The 25658-nt window shown below is 43.7% G+C and overlaps 1 long non-coding RNA gene across 38 annotated transcripts in view; it reads left to right on the top strand.

The window, feature by feature from the left end:
• The window catches only part of LOC307187927, a 3519425-nt gene that overhangs the window by 1790229 nt on the left and 1703538 nt on the right, over positions 1 to 25658 (top strand). For all 38 annotated transcript variants that reach the window (XR_013828723.1, XR_013828724.1, XR_013828737.1 and 35 more), the window contains one exon: positions 15194 to 15279. This is a non-coding gene — a long non-coding RNA (uncharacterized lncRNA). The remainder of the gene's footprint in view (positions 1 to 15193; positions 15280 to 25658) is intronic.

The following is a 25658-nucleotide window of genomic DNA, read 5'->3' as shown; positions in this document are numbered from 1 at the left end:
TCTTGTCTATTCCATATTTGGCTTAAGGAACTTTATCTGTGCTCATTTCAGTCTCTGGTTTTATGCTGCACCCTAACTCACCTTTACCCTTAAGCAAGAATAAGTTGGTTTTCTAAATTTGAGACCCTGTTCTGTTCTGTAATTCAGTTCCTGTGTAGCCAAGTTTACATTCCGTGTATTACTGATATCTTATGATGTTTCTATTTCTGTATCTCTTATTTCAGTTAGAATCATCATACCTGAATCCACTCATTGTGCTGCTAAGGGCCTGATGACACAGATTTCATTGCTGAGTGATATTGCTTTGTAAGTAAATACCACAACTTCTTTATCCATTTTTCAGTTTCTGCGATGTTGAACTTGTACTGTAAACGAGGTTCTTGTAAACAGAGCCGTTCCAAACTTTGGGGTGGCTGTGACTTTTTGATTTTAATTTCCCTAAGCTATAGGACCATAAGTGGAAGTGCCCTAGGTTCTGTTGCTTTGTTTTTTAGATGTTTCAGGAAACACCATACACTTCTCCCGAGTGGTTGTTGGCAATTTACATCCCGCCCATCAGCATAACAAGGCTCCCAGTTCTCCATGGCCTGTCCTGCCTTTCTGGATTTTACACTTTTTTCAGATGGCCCTTTTGACCGGTGGGAAGTGAGACTTCATTGTAGTGCAGATTTCCTTTGCAAGCTTGCTTGGTTGGCCAAAAAGGGCGTATGCGTTTTTTCCTGAATATTTCAGGAAAAAACGCATACGCCCTTTTTGGCCAAGTGCATCATTGTGGACGTTCTGCCTCTTTTCCTATGCTTTCAATGCAATTCCAGTCTACCTCCTGAAATCGGTTTCCTGCAATTCTGCCCCGCTTTCAAGTCCTCTTGGCAGCCTGACTTCAGTCTATTTTTGGACGATAGCTGTCATTTATAACTCTGCAGGTTTGTGAATTACAGTGCCCCTGAGCTCCTTTCTTCAACTTGCTTTCTTGTGACCTGGCCGCAACACTGCAGGATGGCTTCAGGCCCTAATCTGGTTCCGGCACGGCACGCTGAGCCTTTGGTTATTTCCTCTTCCTGGCGGGAAATGAGAGTTAAATTTGCCCGTCCAGACACCTCCAGATAGTCTCTCATTGGTTCTCGCTATTCCTGTTCATCTTCCGCAGAAATTGCAAACTGGTCCAAACAGGAGGTTAAAGGCGCTGACTCTCCAAGTGGGGAGAGTGTTAGTAAAGCGTCTGGAATGTTGCACCCGAGTACCAGGGGAGGAAAACTGAGACATATTTGAACACGTCTCCCATTCACATGGTTTATCATACTTGGGTTCCACATGCATGTTTTAGCTGAAGGAAGAATACCTTAAACCTGGAGAGTTGAGACACGTGGAATGGGTACCATGCAATATGACTTCAAAGGGTCTTCATTTGCTCACCGAACCTCTCCAATCCTATCACTGCTGCGTTTATGCCCCTGTACACATGCTTGATTCTCTTTCGGAGACATAGCAATCCATAGGTTTTAAGATACTTACTAGTCAGGTACATTCTTAGGCGTTTAATATGCGGTGTTGAGTCCATTTCGTTGAGCAAGGAGTAGCTCTTGTCTATTCCATATTTGACTTAAGGAACTTTATCTGTGCTCATTTCAATCTCTGGTTTATGCAGCACCCCAACTCACCTTTACCCTTAAGCAAGCATAAGTTGGTTTTCTAAATTTGAGACCCTGTTCTGTTCTGTAATTCAGTTCCTGTGTAGCCAAGTTTACATTCCGTGTATTACCGATATCTTATGATGTTTCTTTTTCTGTGTGACTTATTTCAGTTAGAATCATCATACCTGAATCCACTCATTGTGCTGCTAAGGGCCTGATGACATAGATTTCATTGCTGAGTGATATTGCTTTGTAAGTGAATACCACAACTTCTTTATCCATTTTTCACTTTCTGCGATGTTGAACTTGTACTGTAAACGAGGTTCTTGTAAACAGAGCCGTTCCAAACTTTGGGGTGGCTGTGTCTTTTTGATTTTAATTTCCCTAAGCTATAGGACCATAAGTGGAAGTGCCCTAGGTTCTGTTGCTTTGTTTTTTAGATGTTTCAGGAAACACCATACACTTCTCCCGAGTGGTTGTTGGCAATTTACATCCCGCCCATCAGCATAACAAGGCTCCCAGTTCTCCATGGCCTGTCCTGCCTTTCTGGATTTTACACTGTTTTCAGATGGCCCTTTTGACCGGGGGGAAGTGAGACTTCATTGTAGTGCAGATTTCCTTTGCAAGCTTGCTTGGTTGGCCAAAAAGGGCGTATGCGTTTTTTCCTGAATATATTCAGGAAAAAACGCATACGCCCTTTTTGGCCAAGTGCATCATTGTGGACGTTCTGCCTCTTTTCCTATGCTTTCAATGCAATTCCAGTCTACCTCCTGAAATCGATTTCCTGCAATTCTGCCCCGCTTTCAAGTCCTCTTGGCAGCCTTACTTCAGTCTATTTTTGGACGATAGCTGTTATTTATAACTCTGCAGGTTTGAGAATTACAGTGCCCCTGAGCTCCTTTCTTCAACTTGCTTTCTTGTGACCTGGCCGCAACACCGCAGGATGGCTTCAGGCCCTAATCTGGTTCCGGCACGGCACGCTGAGCCTTCGGTTATATCCTCTTCCTGGTGGGAAATGAGAGTTAAATTTGCCCGTCCAGACACCTCCAGCTAGTCTCTCATTGGTTCTCGCTATTCCTGTTCATCTTCCGCAGAAATTGCAAACTGGGCCAAACAGGAGGTTAAAGGCGCTGACTCTCCAAGTGGGGAGAGTGTTAGTAAAGCGTCTGGAATGTTGCACCCGAGTACCAGGGGAGGAAAACTGAGACATATTTGAACACGTCTCCCGTTCACATGGTTGATCATACTTGGGTTCCACATGCATGTTTTAGCTGAAGGAAGAATACCTTAAACCTGGAGAGTTAAGACCCGTGTAATGGGTACCATGCAATATGACTTCAAAGGGTCTTCATTTGCTCACCGAACCTCTCCAATCCTATCACTGCTGCGTTTATGCCCCTGTACACATGCTTGATTCTCTTTCGGAGACATAGCTATCCATAGGTTTTAAGATACTTAACAGTCAGGCACATTCTTAGGCGTTTAATATGCGGTGTTGAGTCCATTTCGTTGAGCAAGGAGTAGCTCTTGTCTATTCCATATTTGACTTAAGGAACTTTATCTGTGCTCATTTCAATCTCTGGTTTTATGCAGCACCCCAACTCACCTTTACCCTTAAGCAAGAATAAGTTGGTTTTCTAAATTTGAGACCCTGTTCTGTTCTGTAATTCAGTTCCTGTGTAGCCAAGTTTACGTTCCGTGTATTACTGATATCTTATGATGTTTCTTTTTCTGTGTGACTTACTTCAGTTAGAATCATCATACCTGAATCCACTCATTGTGCTGCTAAGGGCCTGATGACACAGATTTCGTTGCTGAGTGATATTGCTTTTTAAGTAAATACCACAACTTCTTTATCCATTTTTCACTTTCTGCGATGTTGAACTTGTACTGTAAACGAGGTTCTTGTAAACAGAGCCGTTCCAAACTTTGGGGTGGCTGTGTCTTTTTGATTTTAATTTCCCTAAGCTATAGGACCATAAGTGGAAGTGCCCTAGGTTCTGTTGCTTTGTTTTTTAGATGTTTCAGGAAACACCATACACTTCTCCCGAGTGTCTGTTGGCAATTTACATCCCGCCCGTCAGCATAACAAGGCTCCCAGTTCTCCATGGCCTGTCCTGCCTTTCTGGATTTTACACTTTTTTCAGATGGCCCTTTTGACCGGGGGGAAGTGAGACTTCATTGTAGTGCAGATTTCCTTTGCAAGCTTGCTTGGTTGGCCAAAAAGGGCGTATGCGTTTTTTATTCCTGTTCATCTTCCGCAGAAATTGCAAACTGGGCCAAACAGGAGGTTAAAGGCGCTGACTCTCCAAGTGAGGAGAGTGTTAGTAAAGCGTCTGGAATGTTGCACCCGAGTACCAGGGGAGGAAAACTGAGACATATTTGAACACGTCTCCCGTTCTCATGGTTGATCATACTTGGGTTCCACATGCATGTTTTAGCTGAAGGAAGAATACCTTAAACCTGGAGAGTTGAGACCCGTGGAATGGGTACCATGCAATATGACTTCAAAGGGTCTTCATTTGCTCACCGAACCTCTCCAATCCTATCACTGCTGCGTTTATGCCCCTGTACACATGCTTGATTCTCTTTTGGAGACATAGCAATCCATAGGTTTTACGATACTTACTAGTCAGGTACATTCTTAGGCGTTTAATATGCGGTGTTGAGTCCATTTCGTTGAGCAAGGAGTAGCTCTTGTCTATTCCATATTTGACTTAAGGAACTTTATCTGTGCTCATTTCAATCTCTGGTTTTATGCAGCACCCCAACTCACCTTTACCGTTAAGCAAGCATAAGTTGGTTTTCTAAATTTGAGACCCTGTTCTGTTCTGTAATTCAGTTCCTGTGTAGCCAAGTTTACATTCCGTGTATTACTGATATCTTATGATGTTTCTTTTTCTGTGTGACTTATTTCAGTTAGAATCATCATACCTGAATCCACTCATTGTGATGCTAAGGGCCTGATGACATAGATTTCATTGCTGAGTGATATTGCTTTGTAAGTAAATACCACAACTTCTTTATCCATTTTTCACTTTCTGCGATGTTGAACTTGTACTGTAAACGAGGTTCTTGTAAACAGAGGCGTCCCAAACTTTGGGGTGGCTGTGTCTTTTTGATTTTAATTTCCCTAAGCTATAAGACCATAAGTGGCAGTGCCCTAGGCTCTGTTGCTTTGTTTTTTAGATGTTTCAGGAAACACCATACACTTCTCCCGAGTGGTTGTTGGCAATTTACATCCCGCCCATCAGCATAACAAGGCTCCCAGTTCTCCATGGCCTGTCCTGCCTTTCTGGATTTTACACTTTTTTCAGATGGCCCTTTTGAACGGGGGGAAGTGAGACTTCATTGTAGTGCAGATTTCCTTTGCAAGCTTGCTTGGTTGGCCAAAAAGGGCGTATGCGTTTTTTCCTGAATATATTCAGGAAAAAACGCATACGCCCTTTTTGGCCAAGTGCATCATTGTGGACGTTCTGCCTCTTTTCCTATGCTTTCAATGCAATTCCAGTCTACCTCCTGAAATCGGTTTCCTGCAATTCTGCCCCGCTTTCAAGTCCTCTTGGCAGCCTTACTTCAGTCTATTTTTGGACGATAGCTGTCATTTATAACTCTGCAGGTTTGTGAATTACAGTGCCCCTGAGCTCCTTTCTTCAACTCGCTTTCTTGTGACCTGGCTGCAACACCGCAGGATGGCTTCAGGCCCTAATCTCGGTCCGGTACGGCACGCTGAGCCTTTGGTTATTTCCTCTTCCTGTTGGGAAATGAGAGTTAAATTTGCCCGTCCAGACACCTCCAGCTAGCCTCTCATTGGTTCTCGCTATTCCTGTTCATCTTCCGCAGAAATTGCAAACTGGGCCAAACAGGAGGTTAAAGGCGCTGACTCTCCAAGTGGGGAGAGTGTTAGTAAAGCGTCTGGAATGTTGCACCCGAGTACCAGGGGAGGAAAACTGAGACATATTTGAACACGTCTCCCGTTCACATGGTTGATCATACTTGGGTTCCACATGCATGTTTTAGCTGAAGGAAGAATACCTTAAACCTGGAGAGTTGAGACCCGTGGAATGGGTACCATGCAATATGACTTCAAAGGGTCTTCATTTGCTCACCGAACCTCTCCAATCCTATCACTGCTGCGTTTATGCCCCTGTACACATGCTTGATTCTCTTTTGGAGACATAGCAATCCATAGGTTTTACGATACTTACTAGTCAGGTACATTCTTAGGCGTTTAATATGCGGTGTTGAGTCCATTTCGTTGAGCAAGGAGTAGCTCTTGTCTATTCCATATTTGACTTAAGGAACTTTATCTGTGCTCATTTCAATCTCTGGTTTTATGCAGCACCCCAACTCACCTTTACCCTTAAGCAAGCATAAGTTGGTTTTCTAAATTTGAGACCCTGTTCTGTTCTGTAATTCAGTTCCTGTGTAGCCAAGTTTACATTCCGTGTATTACTGATATCTTATGATGTTTCTTTTTCTGTGTGACTTATTTCAGTTAGAATCATCATACCTGAATCCATTCATTGTGATGCTAAGGGCCTGATGACATAGATTTCATTGCTGAGTGATATTGCTTTGTAAGTAAATACCACAACTTCTTTATCCATTTTTCACTTTCTGCGATGTTGAACTTGTACTGTAAACGAGGTTCTTGTAAACAGAGGCGTCCCAAACTTTGGGGTGGCTGTGTCTTTTTGATTTTAATTTCCCTAAGCTATAAGACCATAAGTGGCAGTGCCCTAGGCTCTGTTGCTTTGTTTTTTAGATGTTTCAGGAAACACCATACACTTCTCCCGAGTGTCTGTTGGCAATTTACATCCCGCCCATCAGCATAACAAGGCTCCCAGTTCTCCATGGCCTGTCCTGCCTTTCTGGATTTTACACTTTTTTCAGATGGCCCTTTTGACCGGGGAGAAGTGAGACTTCATTGTAGTGCAGATTTCCTTTGCAAGCTTGCTTGGTTGGCCAAAAAGGGCGTATGCGTTTTTTCCTGAATATATTCAGGAAAAAACGCATACGCCCTTTTTGGCCAAGTGCATCATTGTGGACGTTCTGCCTCTTTTCCTATGCTTTCAATGCAATTCCAGTCTACCTCCTGAAATCGGTTTCCTGCAATTCTGCCCCGCTTTCAAGTCCTCTTGGCAGCCTTACTTCAGTCTATTTTTGGACGATAGCTGTCATTTATAACTCTGCAGGTTTGTGAATTACAGTGCCCCTGAGCTCCTTTCTTCAACTCGCTTTCTTGTGACCTGGCCGCAACACCGCAGGATGGCTTCAGGCCCTAATCTGGTTCCGGCCCGGCATGCTGAGCCTTTGGTTAATTCCTCTTCCTGGTGGGAAATGAGAGTTAAATTTGCCCGTCCAGACACCTCCAGCTAGCCTCTCATTGGTTCTCGCTATTCCTGTTCATCTTCCGCAGAAATTGCAAACTGGGCCAAACAGGAGGTTAAAGGGACTGACTCTCCAAGTGGGGAGAGTGTTAGTAAAGCGTCTGGAATGTTGCACCCGAGTACCAGGGGAGGAAAACTGAGACATATTTGAACACGTCTCCCGATCACATGGTTGATCATACTCTAGGTTCCACATGCATGTTTTAGCTGAAAGAAGAATACCTTAAACCTGGGTAGTTGAAACCCGTGGAATGGGTACCATGCAATATGACTTCAAAGGGTCTTCATTTGCTCACCGAACCTCTCCAATCCTATCACTGCTGCATTTATGCCCCTGTACACATGCTTGATTCTCTTTCGGAGACATAGCAATCCATAGGTTTTAAGATACTTACTAGTCAGGCACATTCTTAGGCGTTTAATATGCGGTGTTGAGTCCATTTCGTTGAGCAGGGAGTAGCTCTTGTCTATTCCATATTTGACTTAAGGAACTTTATCTGTGCTTATTTCAATCTCTGGTTTTATGCAGCACCCCAACTCACCTTTACCCTTAAGCAAGCATAGTTGGTTTTCTAAATTTGAGACCCTGTTCTGTTCTGTAATTCAGTTCCTGTGTAGCCAAGTTTACATTCCGTGTATTACTGATATCTTATGATGTTTCTTTTTCTGTGTGACTTACTTCAGTTAGAATCATCATACCTGAATCCACTCATTGTGCTGCTAAGGGCCTGATGACACAGATTTCATTGCTGAGTGATATTGCTTTGTAAGTAAATACCACAACTTCTTTATCCATTTTTCACTTTCTGCGATGTTGAACTTGTACTGTAAACGAGGTTCTTGTAAACAGAGCCGTCCCAAACTTTGGGGTGGCTGTGTCTTTTTGATTTTAATTTCCCTAAGCTATAGGACCATAAGTGGAAGTGCCCTAGGTTCTGTTGCTTTGTTTTTTAGATGTTTCAGGAAACACCATACACTTCTCCCGAGTGTCTGTTGGCAATTTACATCCCGCCCATCAGCATAACAAGGCTCCCAGTTCTCCATGGCCTGTCCTGCCTTTCTGGATTTTACACTTTTTTCAGATGGCCCTTTTGACCGGGGGGAAGTGAGACTTCATTGTAGTGCAGATTTCCTTTGCAAGCTTGCTTGGTTGGCCAAAAAGGGCGTATGCGTTTTTTATTCCTGTTCATCTTCCGCAGAAATTGCAAACTGGGCCAAACAGTAGGTTAAAGGCGCTGACTCTCCAAGTGAGGAGAGTGTTAATAAAGCGTCTGGAATGTTGCACCCGAGTACCAGGGGAGGAAAACTGAGACATATTTGAACACGTCTCCCGTTCACATGGTTGATCATACTTGGGTTCCACATGCATGTTTTAGCTGAAGGAAGAATACCTTAAACCTGGAGAGTTGAGACCCGTGGAATGGGTACCATGCAATATGACTTCAAAGGGTCTTCATTTGCTCACCGAACCTCTCCAATCCTATCACTGCTGCGTTTATGCCCCTGTACACATGCTTGATTCTCTTTCGGAGACATAGCAATCCATAGGTTTTAAGATACTTACTAGTCAGGTACATTCTTAGGCGTTTAATATGCGGTGTTGTGTCCATTTCGTTGAGCAAGGAGTAGCTCTTGTCTATTCCATATTTGACTTAAGGAACTTTATCTGTGCTCATTTCAATCTCTGGTTTTATGCAGCACCCCAACTCACCTTTACCCTTAAGCAAGCATAAGTTGGTTTTCTAAATTTGAGACCCTGTTCTGTTCTGTAATTCAGTTCCTGTGTAGCCAAGTTTACATTCCGTGTATTACTGATATCTTATGATGTTTCTTTTTCTGTGTGACTTATTTCAGTTAGAATCATCATACCTGAATCCACTCATTGTGATGCTAAGGGCCTGATGACATATATTTCATTGCTGAGTGATATTGCTTTGTAAGTAAATACCACAACTTCTTTATCCATTTTTCACTTTCTGCGATGTTGAACTTGTACTGTAAACGAGGTTCTTGTAAACAGAGGCGTCCCAAACTTTGGGGTGGCTGTGTCTTTTTGATTTTAATTTCCCTAAGCTATAAGACCATAAGTGGCAGTGCCCTAGGTTCTGTTGCTTTGTTTTTTAGATGTTTCAGGAAACACCATACACTTCTCCCGAGTGTCTGTTGGCAATTTACATCCCGCCCATCAGCATAACAAGGCTCCCAGTTCTCCATGGCCTGTCCTGCCTTTCTGGATTTTACACTTTTTTCAGATGGCCCTTTTGACCGGGGGGAAGTGAGACTTCATTGTAGTGCAGATTTCCTTTGCAAGCTTGCTTGGTTGGCCAAAAAGTGCGTATGCGTTTTTTCCTGAATATATTCAGGAAAAAACGCATACGCCCTTTTTGGCCAAGTGCATCATTGTGGACGTTCTGCCTCTTTTCCTATGCTTTCAATGCAATTCCAGTCTACCTCCTGAAATCGGTTTCCTGCAATTCTGCCCCGCTTTCAAGTCCTCTTGGCAGTCTTACTTCAGTCTATTTTTGGACGATAGCTGTCATTTATAACTCTGCAGGTTTGTGAATTACAGTGCCCCTGAGCTCCTTTCTTCAACTCGCTTTCTTGTGACCTGGCCGCAACACCGCAGGATGGCTTCAGGCCCTAATCTGGTTCCGGTACGGCACGCTGAGCCTTTGGTTATTTCCTCTTCCTGGTGGGAAATGAGAGTTAAATTTGCCCGTCCAGACACCTCCAGCTAGCCTCTCATTTGTTCTCGCTATTCCTGTTCATCTTCCGCAGAAATTGCAAACTGGGCCAAACAGGAGGTTAAAGGCGCTGACTCTCCAAGTGGGGAGAGTGTTAGTAAAGCGTCTGGAATGTTGCACCCGAGTACCAGGGGAGGAAAACTGAGACATATTTGAACACGTCTCCCGTTCACATGGTTGATCATACTTGGGTTCCACATGCATGTTTTAGCTGAAGGAAGAATACCTTAAACCTGGAGAGTTGAGACCCGTGGAATGGGTACCATGCAATATGACTTCAAAGGGTCTTCATTTGCTCACCGAACCTCTCCAATCCTATCACTGCTGCGTTTATGACCCTGTACACATGCTTGATTCTCTTTCGGAGACATAGCAATCCATAGGTTTTATGATACTTACTAGTCAGGTACATTCTTAGGCGTTTAATATGCGGTGTTGAGTCCATTTCGTTGAGCAAGGAGTAGCTCTTGTCTATTCCATATTTGACTTAAGGAACTTTATCTGTGCTCATTTCAATCTCTGGTTTTATGCAGCACCCCAACTCACCTTTACCCTTAAGCAAGCATAAGTTGGTTTTCTAAATTTGAGACCCTGTTCTGTTCTGTAATTCAGTTCCTGTGTAGCCAAGTTTACATTCCGTGTATTACTGATATCTTATGATGTTTCTTTTTCTGTGTGACTTATTTCAGTTAGAATCACCATACCTGAATCCACTCATTGTGATGCTAAGGGCCTGATGACATAGATTTCATTGCTGAGTGATATTGCTTTGTAAGTAAATACCACAATTTCTTTATCCATTTTTCACTTTCTGCGATGTTGAACTTGTACTGTAAACGAGGTTCTTGTAAACAGAGGCGTCCCAAACTTTGGGGTGGCTGTGTCTTTTTGATTTTAATTTCCCTAAGCTATAAGACCATAAGTGGCAGTGCCCTAGGCTCTGTTGCTTTGTTTTTTAGATGTTTCAGGAAACACCATACACTTCTCCCGAGTGTCTGTTGGCAATTTACATCCCGCCCATCAGCATAACAAGGCTCCCAGTTCTCCATGGCCTGTCCTGCCTTTCTGGATTTTACACTTTTTTCAGATGGCCCTTTTGACCGGGGGGAAGTGAGACTTCATTGTAGTGCAGATTTCCTTTGCAAGCTTGCTTGGTTGGCCAAAAAGGGCGTATGCGTTTTTTCCTGAATATATTCAGGAAAAAACGCATACGCCCTTTTTGGCCAAGTGCATCATTGTGGACGTTCTGCCTCTTTTCCTATGCTTTCAATGCAATTCCAGTCTACCTCCTGAAATCGGTTTCCTGCAATTCTGCCCCGCTTTCAAGTCCTCTTGGCAGCCTTACTTCAGTCTATTTTTGGACGATAGCTGTCATTTATAACTCTGCAGGTTTGTGAATTACAGTGCCCCTGAGCTCCTTTCTTCAACTCGCTTTCTTTTGAGCTGGCCGCAACACCGGAGGATGGCTTCAGGCCCTAATCTGGTTCCGGCACGGCACGCTGAGCCTTTGGTTATTTCCTCTTCCTGGTGGGAAATGAGAGTTAAATTTGCCCGTCCAGACACCTCCAGCTAGTCTCTCATTGGTTCTCGCTATTTCTGTTCATCTTCCGCAGAAATTGCAAACTGGGCCAAACAGGAGGTTAAAGGCGCTGACTCTCCAAGTGGGGAGAGTGTTAGTAAAGCGTCTGGAATGTTGCACCCGAGTACCAGGGAAGGAAAACTGAGACATATTTGAACACGTCTCCCGTTCACATGGTTGATCATACTTGGGTTCCACATGCATGTTTTAGCTGAAGGAAGAATACCTTAAACCTGGAGAGTTAAGACCCGTGGAATGGGTACCATGCAATATGACATCAAAGGGTCTTCATTTGCTCACCGAACCTCTCCAATCCTATCACTGCTGCGTTTATGCCCCTGTACACATGCTTGATTCTCTTTCGGAGACATAGCAATCCATAGGTTTTAAGATACTTACTAGTCAGGCACATTCTTAGGCGTTTAATATGCGGTGTTGAGTCCATTTCGTTGAGCAAGGAGTAGCTCTTGTCTATTCCATATTTGACTTAAGGAACTTTATCTGTGCTCATTTCAATCTCTGGTTTTATGCAGCACCCCAACTCACCTTTCCCCTTAAGCAAGCATAGTTGGTTTTCTAAATTTGAGACCCTGTTCTGTTCTGTAATTCAGTTCCTGTGTAGCCAAGTTTACATTCCGTGTATTACTGATATCTTATGATGTTTCTTTTTCTGTGTGACTTACTTCAGTTAGAATCATCATACCTGAATCCACTCATTGTGCTGCTAAGGGCCTGATGACACAGATTTCATTGCTGAGTGATATTGCTTTGTAAGTAAATACCACAACTTCTTTATCCATTTTTCACTTTCTGCGATGTTGAACTTGTACTGTAAACGAGGTTCTTGTAAACAGAGGCGTCCCAAACTTTGGGGTGGCTGTGTCTTTTTGATTTTAATTTCCCTAAGCTATAGGACCATAAGTGGAAGTGCCCTAGGTTCTGTTGCTTTGTTTTTTAGATGTTTCAGGAAACACCATACACTTCTCCCGAGTGTCTGTTGGCAATTTACATCCCGCCCATCAGCATAACAAGGCTCCCAGTTCTCCATGGCCTGTCCTGCCTTTCTGGATTTTACACTTTTTTCAGATGGCCCTTTTGACCGGGGGGAAGTGAGACTTCATTGTAGTGCAGATTTCCTTTGCAAGCTTGCTTGGTTGGCCAAAAAGGGCGTATGCGTTTTTTCCTGAATATATTCAGGAAAAAACGCATACGCCCTTTTTGGCCAAGTGCATCATTGTGGACGTTCTGCCTCTTTTCCTATGCTTTCAGTGCAATTCCAGTCTACCTCCTGAAATCGGTTTCCTGCAATTCTGCCCCGTTTTCAAGTCCTCTTGGCAGCCTTACTTCAGTCTATTTTTGGACGATAGCTGTCATTTATAACTCTGCAGGTTTGTGAATTACAGTGCCCCTGAGCTCCTTTCTTCAACTTGCTTTCTTGTGACCTGGCCGCAACACCGCAGGCTGGCTTCAGGCCCTAATCTGGTTCCGGCATGGCACGCTGAGCCTTTGGTTATTTCCTCTTCCTGGTGGGAAATGAGAGTTAAATTTGCCCGTGCCAACATCTCCAGCTAGTCTCTCATTGGTTCTCGCTATTCCTGTTCATCTTCCGCAGAAATTGCAAAACTGGGCCAAACAGGAGGTTAAAGGCGCTGACTCTCCAAGTGGGGAGAGTGTTAGTAAAGCGTCTGGAATGTTGCACCCGAGTACCAGGGGAGGAAAACTGAGACATATTTGAACACGTCTCCCGTTCACATGGTTGATCATTCTTGGGTTCCACATGCATGTTTTAGCTGAAGGAAGAATACCTTAAACCTGGAGAGTTAAGACCCGTGGAATGGGTACCATGCAATATGACTTCAAAGGGTCTTCATTTGCTCACCGAACCTCTCCAATCCTATCACTGCTGCGTTTATGCCCCTGTACACATGCTTGATTCTCTTTCGGAGACATAGCAATCCATAGGTTTTAAGATACTTACTAGTCAGGTACATTCTTAGGCGTTTAATATGCGGTGTTGAGTCCATTTCGTTGAGCAAGGAGTAGCTCTTGTCTATTCCATATTTGGCTTAAGGAACTTTATCTGTGCTCATTTCAATCTCTGGTTTTATGCAGCACCCCAACTCACCTTTCCCCTTAAGCAAGCATAAGTTGTTTTTCTAAATTTGAGTCCCTGTTCTGTTCTGTAATTCAGTTCCTGTGTAGCCAAGTTTACATTCCGTGTATTACTGATATCTTATGATGTTTCTTTTTCTGTGTGACTTATTTCAGTTAGAATCATCATACCTGAATCCACTCATTGTGATGCTAAGGGCCTGATGACATAGATTTCATTGCTGAGTGATATTGCTTTGTAAGTAAATACCACAACTTCTTTATCCATTTTTCACTTTCTGCGATGTTGAACTTGTACTGTAAACGAGGTTCTTGTAAACAGAGGCGTCCCAAACTTTGGGGTGGCTGTGTCTTTTTGATTTTAATTTCCCTAAGCTATAGGACCATAAGTGGAAGTGCCCTAGGTTCTGTTGCTTTGTTTTTTAGATGTTTCAGGAAACACCATACACTTCTCCCGAGTGGTTGTTGGCAATTTACATCCCACCCATCAGCATAACAAGGCTCCCAGTTCTCCATGGCCTGTCCTGCCTTTCTGGATTTTACACTTTTTTCAGATGGCCCTTTTGACCGGGGGGAAGTGAGACTTCATTGTAGTGCAGATTTCCTTTGCAAGCTTGCTTGGTTGGCCAAAAAGGGCGTATGCGTTTTTTCCTGAATATATTCAGGAAAAAACGCATACGCCCTTTTTGGCCAAGTGCATCATTGTGGACGTTCTGCCTCTTTTCCTATGCTTTCAATGCAATTCCAGTCTACCTCCTGAAATCGGTTTCCTGCAATTCTGCCCCACTTTCAAGTCCTCTTGGCAGCCTTACTTCAGTCTATTTTTGGACGATAGCTGTCATTTATAACTCTGCAGGTTTGTGAATTACAGTGCCCCTGAGCTCCTTTCTTCAACTCGCTTTCTTTTGAGCTGGCCGCAACACCGCATGATGGCTTCAGGCCCTAATCTGGTTCCGGCACGGCACGCTGAGCCTTTGGTTAATTCCTCTTCCTGGTGGGAAATGAGAGTTAAATTTGCCCGTCCAGACACCTCCAGCTAGTCTCTCATTGGTTCTCGCTATTCCTGTTCATCTTCCGCAGAAATTGCAAACTGGGCCAAACAGGAGTTTAAAGGGACTGACTCTCCAAGTCGGGAGAGTGTTAGTAAAGCGTCTGGAATGTTGCACCCGAGTACCAGGGAAGGAAAACTGAGACATATTTGAACACGTCTCCCGATCACATGGTTGATCATACTTGGGTTCCACATACATGTTTTAGCTGAAGGAAGAATACCTTAAACCTGGAGAGTTGAGACCCGTGGAATGGGTACCATGCAATATGACTTCAAAGGGTCTTCATTTGCTCACCGAACCTCTCCAATCCTATCACTGCTGCGTTTATGCCCCTGTACACATGCTTGATTCTCTTTCGGAGACATAGCAATCCATAGGTTTTAAGATACTTACTAGTCAGGTACATTCTTAGGCGTTTAATATGCGGTGTTGAGTCCATTTCGTTGAGCAAGGAGTAGCTCTTGTCTATTCCATATTTGACTTAAGGAACTTTATCTGTGCTCATTTCAATCTCTGGTTTATGCAGCACCCCAACTCACCTTTACACTTAAGCAAGCATAAGTTGGTTTTCTAAATTTGAGACCCTGTTCTGTTCTGTAATTCAGTTCCTGTGTAGCCAAGTTTACATTCCGTGTATTACTGATATCTTATGATGTTTCTTTTTCTGTGTGACTTACTTCAGTTAGAATCATCATACCTGAATCCACTCATTGTGCTGCTAAGGGCCTGATGACACAGATTTCATTGCTGAGTGATATTGCTTTTTAAGTAAATACCACAACTTCTTTCCATTTTTCACTTTCTGCGATGTTGAACTTGTACTGTAAACGAGGTTCTTGTAAACAGAGCCGTTCCAAACTTGGGGTGGCTGTGTCTTTTTGATTTTAATTTCCCTAAGCTATAGGCCCCTAAGTGGAAGTGCCCTAGGCTCTGTTGCTTTGTTTTTTAGATGTTTCAGGAAACACCATACACTTCTCCCGAGTGGTTGTTGGCAATTTACATCCCGCCCATCAGCATAACAAGGCTCCCAGTTCTCCATGGCCTGTCCTGCCTTTCTGGATTTTACACTTTTTTCAGATGGCCCTTTTGACCGGGGGGAAGTGAGACTTCATTGTAGTGCAGATTTCCTTTGCAAGCTTGCTTGGTTGGCCAAAAAGGGCGTATGCGTTTTTTCCTGAATATATTCAGGAAAAAACGCATACGCACTTTTTGGCCAAGTGCATCATTGTGGACGTTCTGCCTCTTTTCCTATGCTTTCAATGCAATTCCAGTCTACCTCCTGAAATCGGTTTCCTGCAATTCTGCCCCGCTTTCAAGTCCTCTTGGCAGCCTTACTTCAGTCTATTTTTGGACGATAGCTGTCATTTATAACTCTGCAGGTTTGTGAATTACAGTGCCCCTGAGCTCCTTTCTTCAACTCGCTTTCTTGTGACCTGGCCGCAACACCGCAGGATGGCTTCAGGCCCTAATCTGGTTCCGGCACGGCACGCTGAGCCTTTGGTTATTTCCTCTTCCTGGTGGGAAATGAGAGTTAAATTTGCCCGTGCCAACACCTCCAGCTAGTCTCTCATTGGTTCTCGCTATTCCTGTTCATCTTCCGCAGAAATTGCAAAACTGGGCCAAAAAGGAGGTTAAAGGCGCTGACTCTCCAAGTGGGGAGAGTGTTAGTAAAGCGTCTGGAATGTTGCACCCGAGTACCAGGGGAGGAAAACTGAGACATATTTGAACACGTCTCCCGTTCACATGGTTGATCATTCTTGGGTTCCACATGCATGTTTTAGCTGAAGGAAGAATACCTTAAACCTGGAGAGTTAAGACCCGTGGAATGGGTACCATGTAATATGACTTCAAAGGGTCTTCATTTGCTCACCGAACCTCTCCAATCCTATCACTGCTGCGTTTATGCCCCTGTACACATGCTTGATTCTCTTTCGGAGACATAGCAATCCATAGGTTTTAAGATACTTACTAGTCAGGTACATTCTTAGGCGTTTAATATGCGGTGTTGAGTCCATTTCGTTGAGCAAGGAGTAGCTCTTGTCTATTCCATATTTGGCTTAAGGAACTTTATCTGTGCTCATTTCAATCTCTGGTTTTATGCAGCACCCCAACTCACCTTTCCCCTTAAGCAAGCATAAGTTGTTTTTCTAAATTTGAGACCCTGTTCTGTTCTGTAATTCAGTTCCTGTGTAGCCAAGTTTACATTCCGTGTATTACTGATATCTTATGATGTTTCTTTTTCTGTGTGACTTATTTCAGTTAGAATCATCATACCTGAATCCACTCATTGTGATGCTAAGGGCCTGATGACATAGATTTCATTGCTGAGTGATATTGCTTTGTAAGTAAATACCACAACTTCTTTATCCATTTTTCACTTTCTGCGATGTTGAACTTGTACTGTAAACGAGGTTCTTGTAAACAGAGGCGTCCCAAACTTTGGGGTGGCTGTGTCTTTTTGATTTTAATTTCCCTAAGCTATAGGACCATAAGTGGAAGTGCCCTAGGTTCTGTTGCTTTGTTTTTTAGATGTTTCAGGAAACACCATACACTTCTCCCGAGTGGTTGTTGGCAATTTACATCCCACCCATCAGCATAACAAGGCTCCCAGTTCTCCATGGCCTGTCCTGCCTTTCTGGATTTTACACTTTTTTCAGATGGCCCTTTTGACCGGGGGGAAGTGAGACTTCATTGTAGTGCAGATTTCCTTTGCAAGCTTGCTTGGTTGGCCAAAAAGGGCGTATGCGTTTTTTCCTGAATATATTCAGGAAAAAACGCATACGCCCTTTTTGGCCAAGTGCATCATTGTGGACGTTCTGCCTCTTTTCCTATGCTTTCAATGCAATTCCAGTCTACCTCCTGAAATCGGTTTCCTGCAATTCTGCCCCACTTTCAAGTCCTCTTGGCAGCCTTACTTCAGTCTATTTTTGGACGATAGCTGTCATTTATAACTCTGCAGGTTTGTGAATTACAGTGCCCCTGAGCTCCTTTCTTCAACTCGCTTTCTTTTGAGCTGGCCGCAACACCGCATGATGGCTTCAGTCCCTAATCTGGTTCCGGCACGGCACGCTGAGCCTTTGGTTAATTCCTCTTCCTGGTGGGAAATGAGAGTTAAATTTGCCCGTCCAGACACCTCCAGCTAGTCTCTCATTGGTTCTCGCTATTCCTGTTCATCTTCCGCAGAAATTGCAAACTGGGCCAAACAGGAGTTTAAAGGGACTGACTCTCCAAGTCGGGAGAGTGTTAGTAAAGCGTCTGGAATGTTGCACCCGAGTACCAGGGGAGGAAAACTGAGACATATTTGAACACGTCTCCCGTTCACATGGTGGATCATACTTGGGTTCCACATGCATGTTTTAGCTGAAGGAAGAATACCTTAAACCTGGAGAGTTAAGACCCGTGTAATGGGTACCATGTAATATGAATTCAAAGGGTCTTCATTTGCTCACCGAACCTCTCTAATCCTATCAGTGCTGCGTTTATGCCCCTGTACACATGCTTGATTCTCTTTCGGAGACATAGCAATCCATAGGTTTTAAGATACTTACTAGTCAGGTACATTCTTAGGCGTTTAATATGCGGTGTTGAGTCCATTTCGTTGAGCAAGGAGTAGCTCTTGTCTATTCCATATTTGACTTAAGGAACTTTATCTGTGCTCATTTCAATCTCTGGTTTTATGCAGCACCCCAACTCACCTTTACCCTTAAGCAAGCGTAAGTTGGTTTTCCAAATTTGAGACCCTGTTCTGTTCTGTAATTCAGTTCCTGTGTAGCCAAGTTTACATTCCGTGTATTACTGATATCTTATGATGTTTCTTTTTCTGTGTGACTTATTTCAGTTAGAATCATCATACCTGAATCCACTCATTGTGCTGCTAAGGGCCTGATGACATAGATTTCATTGCTGAGTGATATTGCTTTGTAAGTAAATACCACAACTTCTTTATCCATTTTTCACTTTCTGCGATGTTGAACTTGTACTGTAAACGAGGTTCTTGTAAACAGAGGCGTCCCAAACTTTGGGGTGGCTGTGTCTTTTTGATTTTAATTTCCCTAAGCTATAAGACCATAAGTGGCAGTGCCCTAGGCTCTGTTGCTTTGTTTTTTAGATGTTTCAGGAAACACCATACACTTCTCCCGAGTGTCTGTTGGCAATTTACATCCCGCCCTTCAGCATAACAAGGCTCCCAGTTCTCCATGGCCTGTCCTGCCTTTCTGGATTTTACACTTTTTTCAGATGGCCCTTTTGACCGGGGGGAAGTGAGACTTCATTGTAGTGCAGATTTCCTTTGCAAGCTTGCTTGGTTGGCCAAAAAGGGCGTATGCGTTTTTTCCTGAATATATTCAGGAAAAAACGCATACGCCCTTTTTGGCCAAGTGCATCATTGTGGACGTTCTGCCTCTTTTCCTATGCTTTCAATGCAATTCCAGTCTACCTCCTGAAATCGGTTTCCTGTAATTCTGCCCCACTTTCAAGTCCTCTTGGCAGCCTTACTTCAGTCTATTTTTGGACGATAGCTGTCATTTATAACTCTGCAGGTTTGTGAATTACAGTGCCCCTGAGCTCCTTTCTTCAACTCGCTTTCTTGTGACCTGGCCGCAACACCGCAGGATGGCTTCAGGCCCTAATCTGGTTCCGGCACGGCACGCTGAGCCTTTGGTTATTTCCTCTTCCTGGTGGGAAATGAGAGTTAAATTTGCCCGTCCAGACACCTCCAGCTAGTCTCTCATTGGTTCTCGCTATTTCTGTTCATCTTCCGCAGAAATTGCAAACTGGGCCAAACAGGAGGTTAAAGGCGCTGACTCTCCAAGTGGGGAGAGTGTTAGTAAAGCGTCTGGAATGTTGCACCCGAGTACCAGGGGAGGAAAACTGAGACATATTTGAACACGTCTCCCGTTCACATGGTTGATCATACTTGGGTTCCACATGCATGTTTTAGCTGAAGGAAGAATACCTTAAACCTGGAGAGTTGAGACCCGTGGAATGGGTACCATGCAATATGACTTCAAAGGGTCTTCATTTGCTCACCGAACCTCTCCAATCCTATCACTGCTGCGTTTATGCCCCTGTACACATGCTTGATTCTCTTTCGGAGACATAGCAATCCATAGGTTTTAAGATACTTACTAGTCAGGTACATTCTTAGACGTTTAATATGCGGTGTTGAGTCCATTTCGTTGAGCAAGGAGTAGCTCTTGTCTATTCCATATTTGACTTAAGGAACTTTATCTGTGCTCATTTCAATCTCTGGTTTTATGCAGCACCCCAACTCACCTTTCCCCTTAAGCAAGCATAAGTTGGTTTTCTAAATTTGAGACCCTGTTCTGTTCTGTAATTCAGTTCCTGTGTAGCCAAGTTTACATTCCGTGTATTACTGATATCTTATGATGTTTCTTTTTCTGTGTGACTTATTTCAGTTAGAATCATCATACCTGAATCCACTCATTGTGATGCTAAGGGCCTGATGACATAGATTTCATTGCTGAGTGATATTGCTTTGTAAGTAAATACCACAACTTCTTTATCCATTTTTCACTTTCTGCGATGTTGAACTTGTACTGTAAACGAGGTTCTTGTAAACAGAGGCGTCCCAAACTTTGGGGTGGCTGTGTCTTTTTGATTTTAATTTCCCTAAGCTATAGGACCATAAGTGGCAGTGCCCTAGGCTCTGTTGCTTTGTTTTTTAGATGTTTCAGGAAACACCATACACTTCTCCCGAGTGGTTGTTGGCAATTTACATCCCGCCCATCAGCATAATAAGGCTCCCAGTTCTCCATGGCCTGTCCTGCCTTTCTGGATTTTACACTTTTTTCAGATGGCCCTTTTGACCGGGGGGAAGTGAGACTTCATTGTAGTGCAGATTTCCTTTGCAAGCTTGCTTGGTTGGCCAAAAAGGGCGTATGCGTTTTTTCCTGAATATATTCAGGAAAAAACGCATACGCCCTTTTTGGCCAAGTGCATCATTGTGGACGTTCTGCCTCTTTTCCTATGCTTTCAATGCAATTTCAGTCTACCTCCTGAAATCGGTTTCCTGCAATTCTGCCCCGCTTTCAAGTCCTCTTGGCAGCCTTACTTCAGTCTATTTTTGGACGATAGCTGTCATTTATAACTCTGCAGGTTTGTGAATTACAGTGCCCCTGAGCTCCTTTCTTCAACTCGCTTTCTTTTGAGCTGGCCGCAACACCACAGGATGGCTTCAGGCCCTAATCTGGTTCCGGTACGGCACGCTGAGCCTTTGGTTATTTCCTCTTCCTGTTGGGAAATGAGAGTTAAATTTGCCGGTCCAGACACCTCCAGCTACCCTCTCATTGGTTCTCGCTATTCCTGTTCATCTTCCGCAGAAATTGCAAACTGGGCCAAACAGGAGGTTAAAGGCGCTGACTCTCCAAGTGGGGAGAGTGTTAGTAAAGCGTCTGGAATGTTGCACCCGAGTACCAGGGGAGGAAAACTGAGACATATTTGAACACGTCTCCCGATCACATGGTTGATCATACTCTGGGTTCCACATGCATGTTTTAGCTGAAGGAAGAATACCTAAAACCTGGGTAATTGAAACCCGTGGAATGGGTACCATGCAATATGACTTCAAAGGGTCTTCATTTGCTCACCGAACCTCTCCAATCCTATCACTGCTGCGTTTATGCCCCTGTACACATGCTTGATTCTCTTTCGGAGACATAGCAATCCATAGGTTTTAAGATACTTACTAGTCAGGTACATTCTTAGGCGTTTAATATGCGGTGTTGAGTCCATTTCGTTGAGCAAGGAGTAGCTCTTGTCTATTCCATATTTGACTTAAGGAACTTTATCTGTGCTCATTTCAATCTCTGGTTTATGCAGCACCCCAACTCACCTTTACCCTTAAGCAAGCATAAGTTGGTTTTCTAAATTTGAGACCCTGTTCTGTTCTGTAATTCAGTTCCTGTGTAGCCAAGTTTACATTCCGTGTATTACTGATATCTTATGATGTTTCTTTTTCTGTGTGACTTACTTCAGTTAGAATCATCATACCTGAATCCACTCATTGTGCTGCTAAGGGCCTGATGACACAGATTTCATTGCTGAGTGATATTGCTTTGTAAGTAAATACCACAACTTCTTTATCCGTTTTCCACTTTCTGCGATGTTGAACTTGTACTGTAAACGAGGTTCTTGTAAACAGAGGCGTTCCAAACTTTAGGGTGGCTGTGTCTTTTTGATTTTAATTTCCCTAAGCTATAGGACCATAAGTGGCAGTGCACTAGGCTCTGTTGCTTTGTTTTTTAGATGTTTCAGGAAACACCATACACTTCTCCCGCGTGTCTGTTGGCAATTTACATCCCGCCCATCAGCATAACAAGGCTCCCAGTTCTCCATGGCCTGTCCTGCCTTTCTGGTTTTTACACTTTTTTCAGATGGCCCTTTTGACCGGGGGGAAGTGAGACTTCATTGTAGTGCAGATTTCCTTTGCAAGCTTGCTTGGTTGGCCAAAAAGGGCGTATGCGTTTTTTCCTGAATATATTCAGGAAAAAACGCATACGCCCTTTTTGGCCAAGTGCATCATTGTGGACGTTCTGCCTCTTTTCCTATGCTTTCAATGCAATTCCAGTCTACCTCCTGAAATCGGTTTCCTGCAATTCTGCCCCGCTTTCAAGTCCTCTTGGCAGCCTTACTTCAGTCTATTTTTGGACGATAGCTGTCATTTATAACTCTGCAGGTTTGTGAATTACAGTGCCCCTGAGCTCCTTTCTTCAACTCGCTTTCTTGTGACCTGGCCGCAACACCGCAGGATGGCTTCAGGCCCTAATCTGGTTCCGGCACGGCACGCTGAGCCTTTGGTTATTTCCTCTTCCTGGTGGGAAATGAGAGTTAAATTTGCCCGTCCAGACACCTCCAGCTAGTCTCTCATTGGTTCTCGCTATTCCTGTTCATCTTCCGCAGAAATTGCAAACTGGGCCAAACAGGAGGTTAAAGGCGCTGACTCTCCAAGTGGGGAGAGTGTTAGTAAAGCGTCTGGAATGTTGCACCCGAGTACCAGGGGAGGAAAACTGAGACATATTTGAACACGTCTCCCATTCACATGGTTGATCATACTTGGGTTCCACATGCATGTTTTAGCTGAAGGAAGAATACCTTAAACCTGGAGAGTTAAGACCCGTGTAACGGGTACCATGCAATATGACTTCAAAGGGTCTTCATTTGCTCACCGAACCTCTCCAATCCTATCACTGCTGCGTTTATGCCCCTGTACACATGCTTGATTCTCTTTCGGAGACATAGCAATCCATAGGTTTTAAGATACTTACTAGTCAGGTACATTCTTAGGCGTTTAATATGCGGTGTTGAGTCCATTTCGTTGAGCAAGGAGTAGCTCTTGTCTAATCCATATTTGACTTAAGGAACTTTATCTGTGCTCATTTCAATCTCTGGTTTTATGCAGCACCCCAACTCACCTTTACCCTTAAGCAAGCATAAGTTGGTTTTCTAAATTTGAGACCCTGTTCTGTTCTGTAATTCAGTTCCTGTGTAGCCAAGTTTACATTCCGTGTATTACTGATATCTTATGATGTTTCTTTTTCTGTGTGACTTACTTCAGTTAGAATCATCATACCTGAATCCACTCATTGTGCTGCTAAGGGCCTGATGACACAGATTTCATTGCTGAGTGATATTGCTTTGTAAGTAAATACCACAACTTCTTTATCCATTTTTCACTTTCTGCGATGTTGAACTTGTACTGTAAACGAGGTTCTTGTAAACAGAGGCGTCCCAAACTTTGGGGTGGCTGTGTCTTTTTGATTTTAATTTCCCTAAGCTATAAGACCATAAGTGGCAGTGCCCTAGGTTCTGTTGCTTTGTTTTTTAGATGTTTCAGGAAACACCATACACTTCTCCCGAGTGTCTGTTGGCAATTTACATCCCGCCCATCAGCATAACAAGGCTCCCAGTTCTCCATGGCCTGTCCTGCCTTTCTGGATTTTACACTTTTTTCAGATGGCCCTTTTGACCGGGGGGAAGTGAGACTTCATTGTAGTGCAGATTTCCTTTGCAAGCTTGCTTGGTTGGCCAAAAAGGGCGTATGCGTTTTTTCCTGAATATATTCAGGAAAAAACGCATACGCCCTTTTTGGCCAAGTGCATCATTGTGGACGTTCTGCCTCTTTTCCTATGCTTTCAATGCAATTCCAGTCTACCTCCTGAAATCGGTTTCCTGTAATTCTGCCCCACTTTCAAGTCCTCTTGGCAGCCTTACTTCAGTCTATTTTTGGACGATAGCTGTCATTTATAACTCTGCAGGTTTGTGAATTACAGTGCCCCTGAGCTCCTTTCTTCAACTCGCTTTCTTGTGACCTGGCCGCAACACCGCAGGATGGCTTCAGGCCCTAATCTGGTTCCGGCACGGCACGCTGAGCCTTTGGTTATTTCCTCTTCCTGGTGGGAAATGAGAGTTAAATTTGCCCGTCCAGACACCTCCAGCTAGTCTCTCATTGGTTCTCGCTATTTCTGTTCATCTTCCGCAGAAATTGCAAACTGGGCCAAACAGGAGGTTAAAGGCGCTGACTCTCCAAGTGGGGAGAGTGTTAGTAAAGCGTCTGGAATGTTGCACCCGAGTACCAGGGGAGGAAAACTGAGACATATTTGAACACGTCTCCCGTTCACATGGTTGATCATACTTGGGTTCCACATGCATGTTTTAGCTGAAGGAAGAATACCTTAAACCTGGAGAGTTGAGACCCGTGGAATGGGTACCATGCAATATGACTTCAAAGGGTCTTCATTTGCTCACCGAACCTCTCCAATCCTATCACTGCTGCGTTTATGCCCCTGTACACATGCTTGATTCTCTTTCGGAGACATAGCAATCCATAGGTTTTAAGATACTTACAAGTCAGGTACATTCTTAGGCGTTTAATATGCGGTGTTGAGTCCATTTCGTTGAGCAAGGAGTAGCTCTTGTCTATTCCATATTTGACTTAAGGAACTTTATCTGTGCTCATTTCAATCTCTGGTTTTATGCAGCACCCCAACTCACCTTTCCCCTTAAGCAAGCATAAGTTGGTTTTCTAAATTTGAGACCCTGTTCTGTTCTGTAATTCAGTTCCTGTGTAGCCAAGTTTACATTCCGTGTATTACTGATATCTTATGATGTTTCTTTTTCTGTGTGACTTATTTCAGTTAGAATCATCATACCTGAATCCACTCATTGTGATGCTAAGGGCCTGATGACATAGATTTCATTGCTGAGTGATATTGCTTTGTAAGTAAATACCACAACTTCTTTATCCATTTTTCACTTTCTGCGATGTTGAACTTGTACTGTAAACGAGGTTCTTGTAAACAGAGGCGTCCCAAACTTTGGGGTGGCTGTGTCTTTTTGATTTTAATTTCCCTAAGCTATAGGACCATAAGTGGCAGTGCCCTAGGCTCTGTTGCTTTGTTTTTTAGATGTTTCAGGAAACACCATACACTTCTCCCGAGTGGTTGTTGGCAATTTACATCCCGCCCATCAGCATAATAAGGCTCCCAGTTCTCCATGGCCTGTCCTGCCTTTCTGGATTTTACACTTTTTTCAGATGGCCCTTTTGACCGGGGGGAAGTGAGACTTCATTGTAGTGCAGATTTCCTTTGCAAGCTTGCTTGGTTGGCCAAAAAGGGCGTATGCGTTTTTTCCTGAATATATTCAGGAAAAAACGCATACGCCCTTTTTGGCCAAGTGCATCATTGTGGACGTTCTGCCTCTTTTCCTATGCTTTCAATGCAATTTCAGTCTACCTCCTGAAATCGGTTTCCTGCAATTCTGCCCCGCTTTCAAGTCCTCTTGGCAGCCTTACTTCAGTCTATTTTTGGACGATAGCTGTCATTTATAACTCTGCAGGTTTGTGAATTACAGTGCCCCTGAGCTCCTTTCTTCAACTCGCTTTCTTTTGAGCTGGCCGCAACACCACAGGATGGCTTCAGGCCCTAATCTGGTTCCGGTACGGCACGCTGAGCCTTTGGTTATTTCCTCTTCCTGTTGGGAAATGAGAGTTAAATTTGCCGGTCCAGACACCTCCAGCTACCCTCTCATTGGTTCTCGCTATTCCTGTTCATCTTCCGCAGAAATTGCAAACTGGGCCAAACAGGAGGTTAAAGGCGCTGACTCTCCAAGTGGGGAGAGTGTTAGTAAAG

The sequence above is a fragment of the Stenella coeruleoalba genome, assembly GCF_951394435.1.
Source record: "Stenella coeruleoalba genome assembly, chromosome: 6".
NCBI lineage: Eukaryota > Metazoa > Chordata > Mammalia > Artiodactyla > Delphinidae > Stenella > Stenella coeruleoalba.
This window is presented reverse-complemented; position numbering and strand designations above follow the sequence as displayed.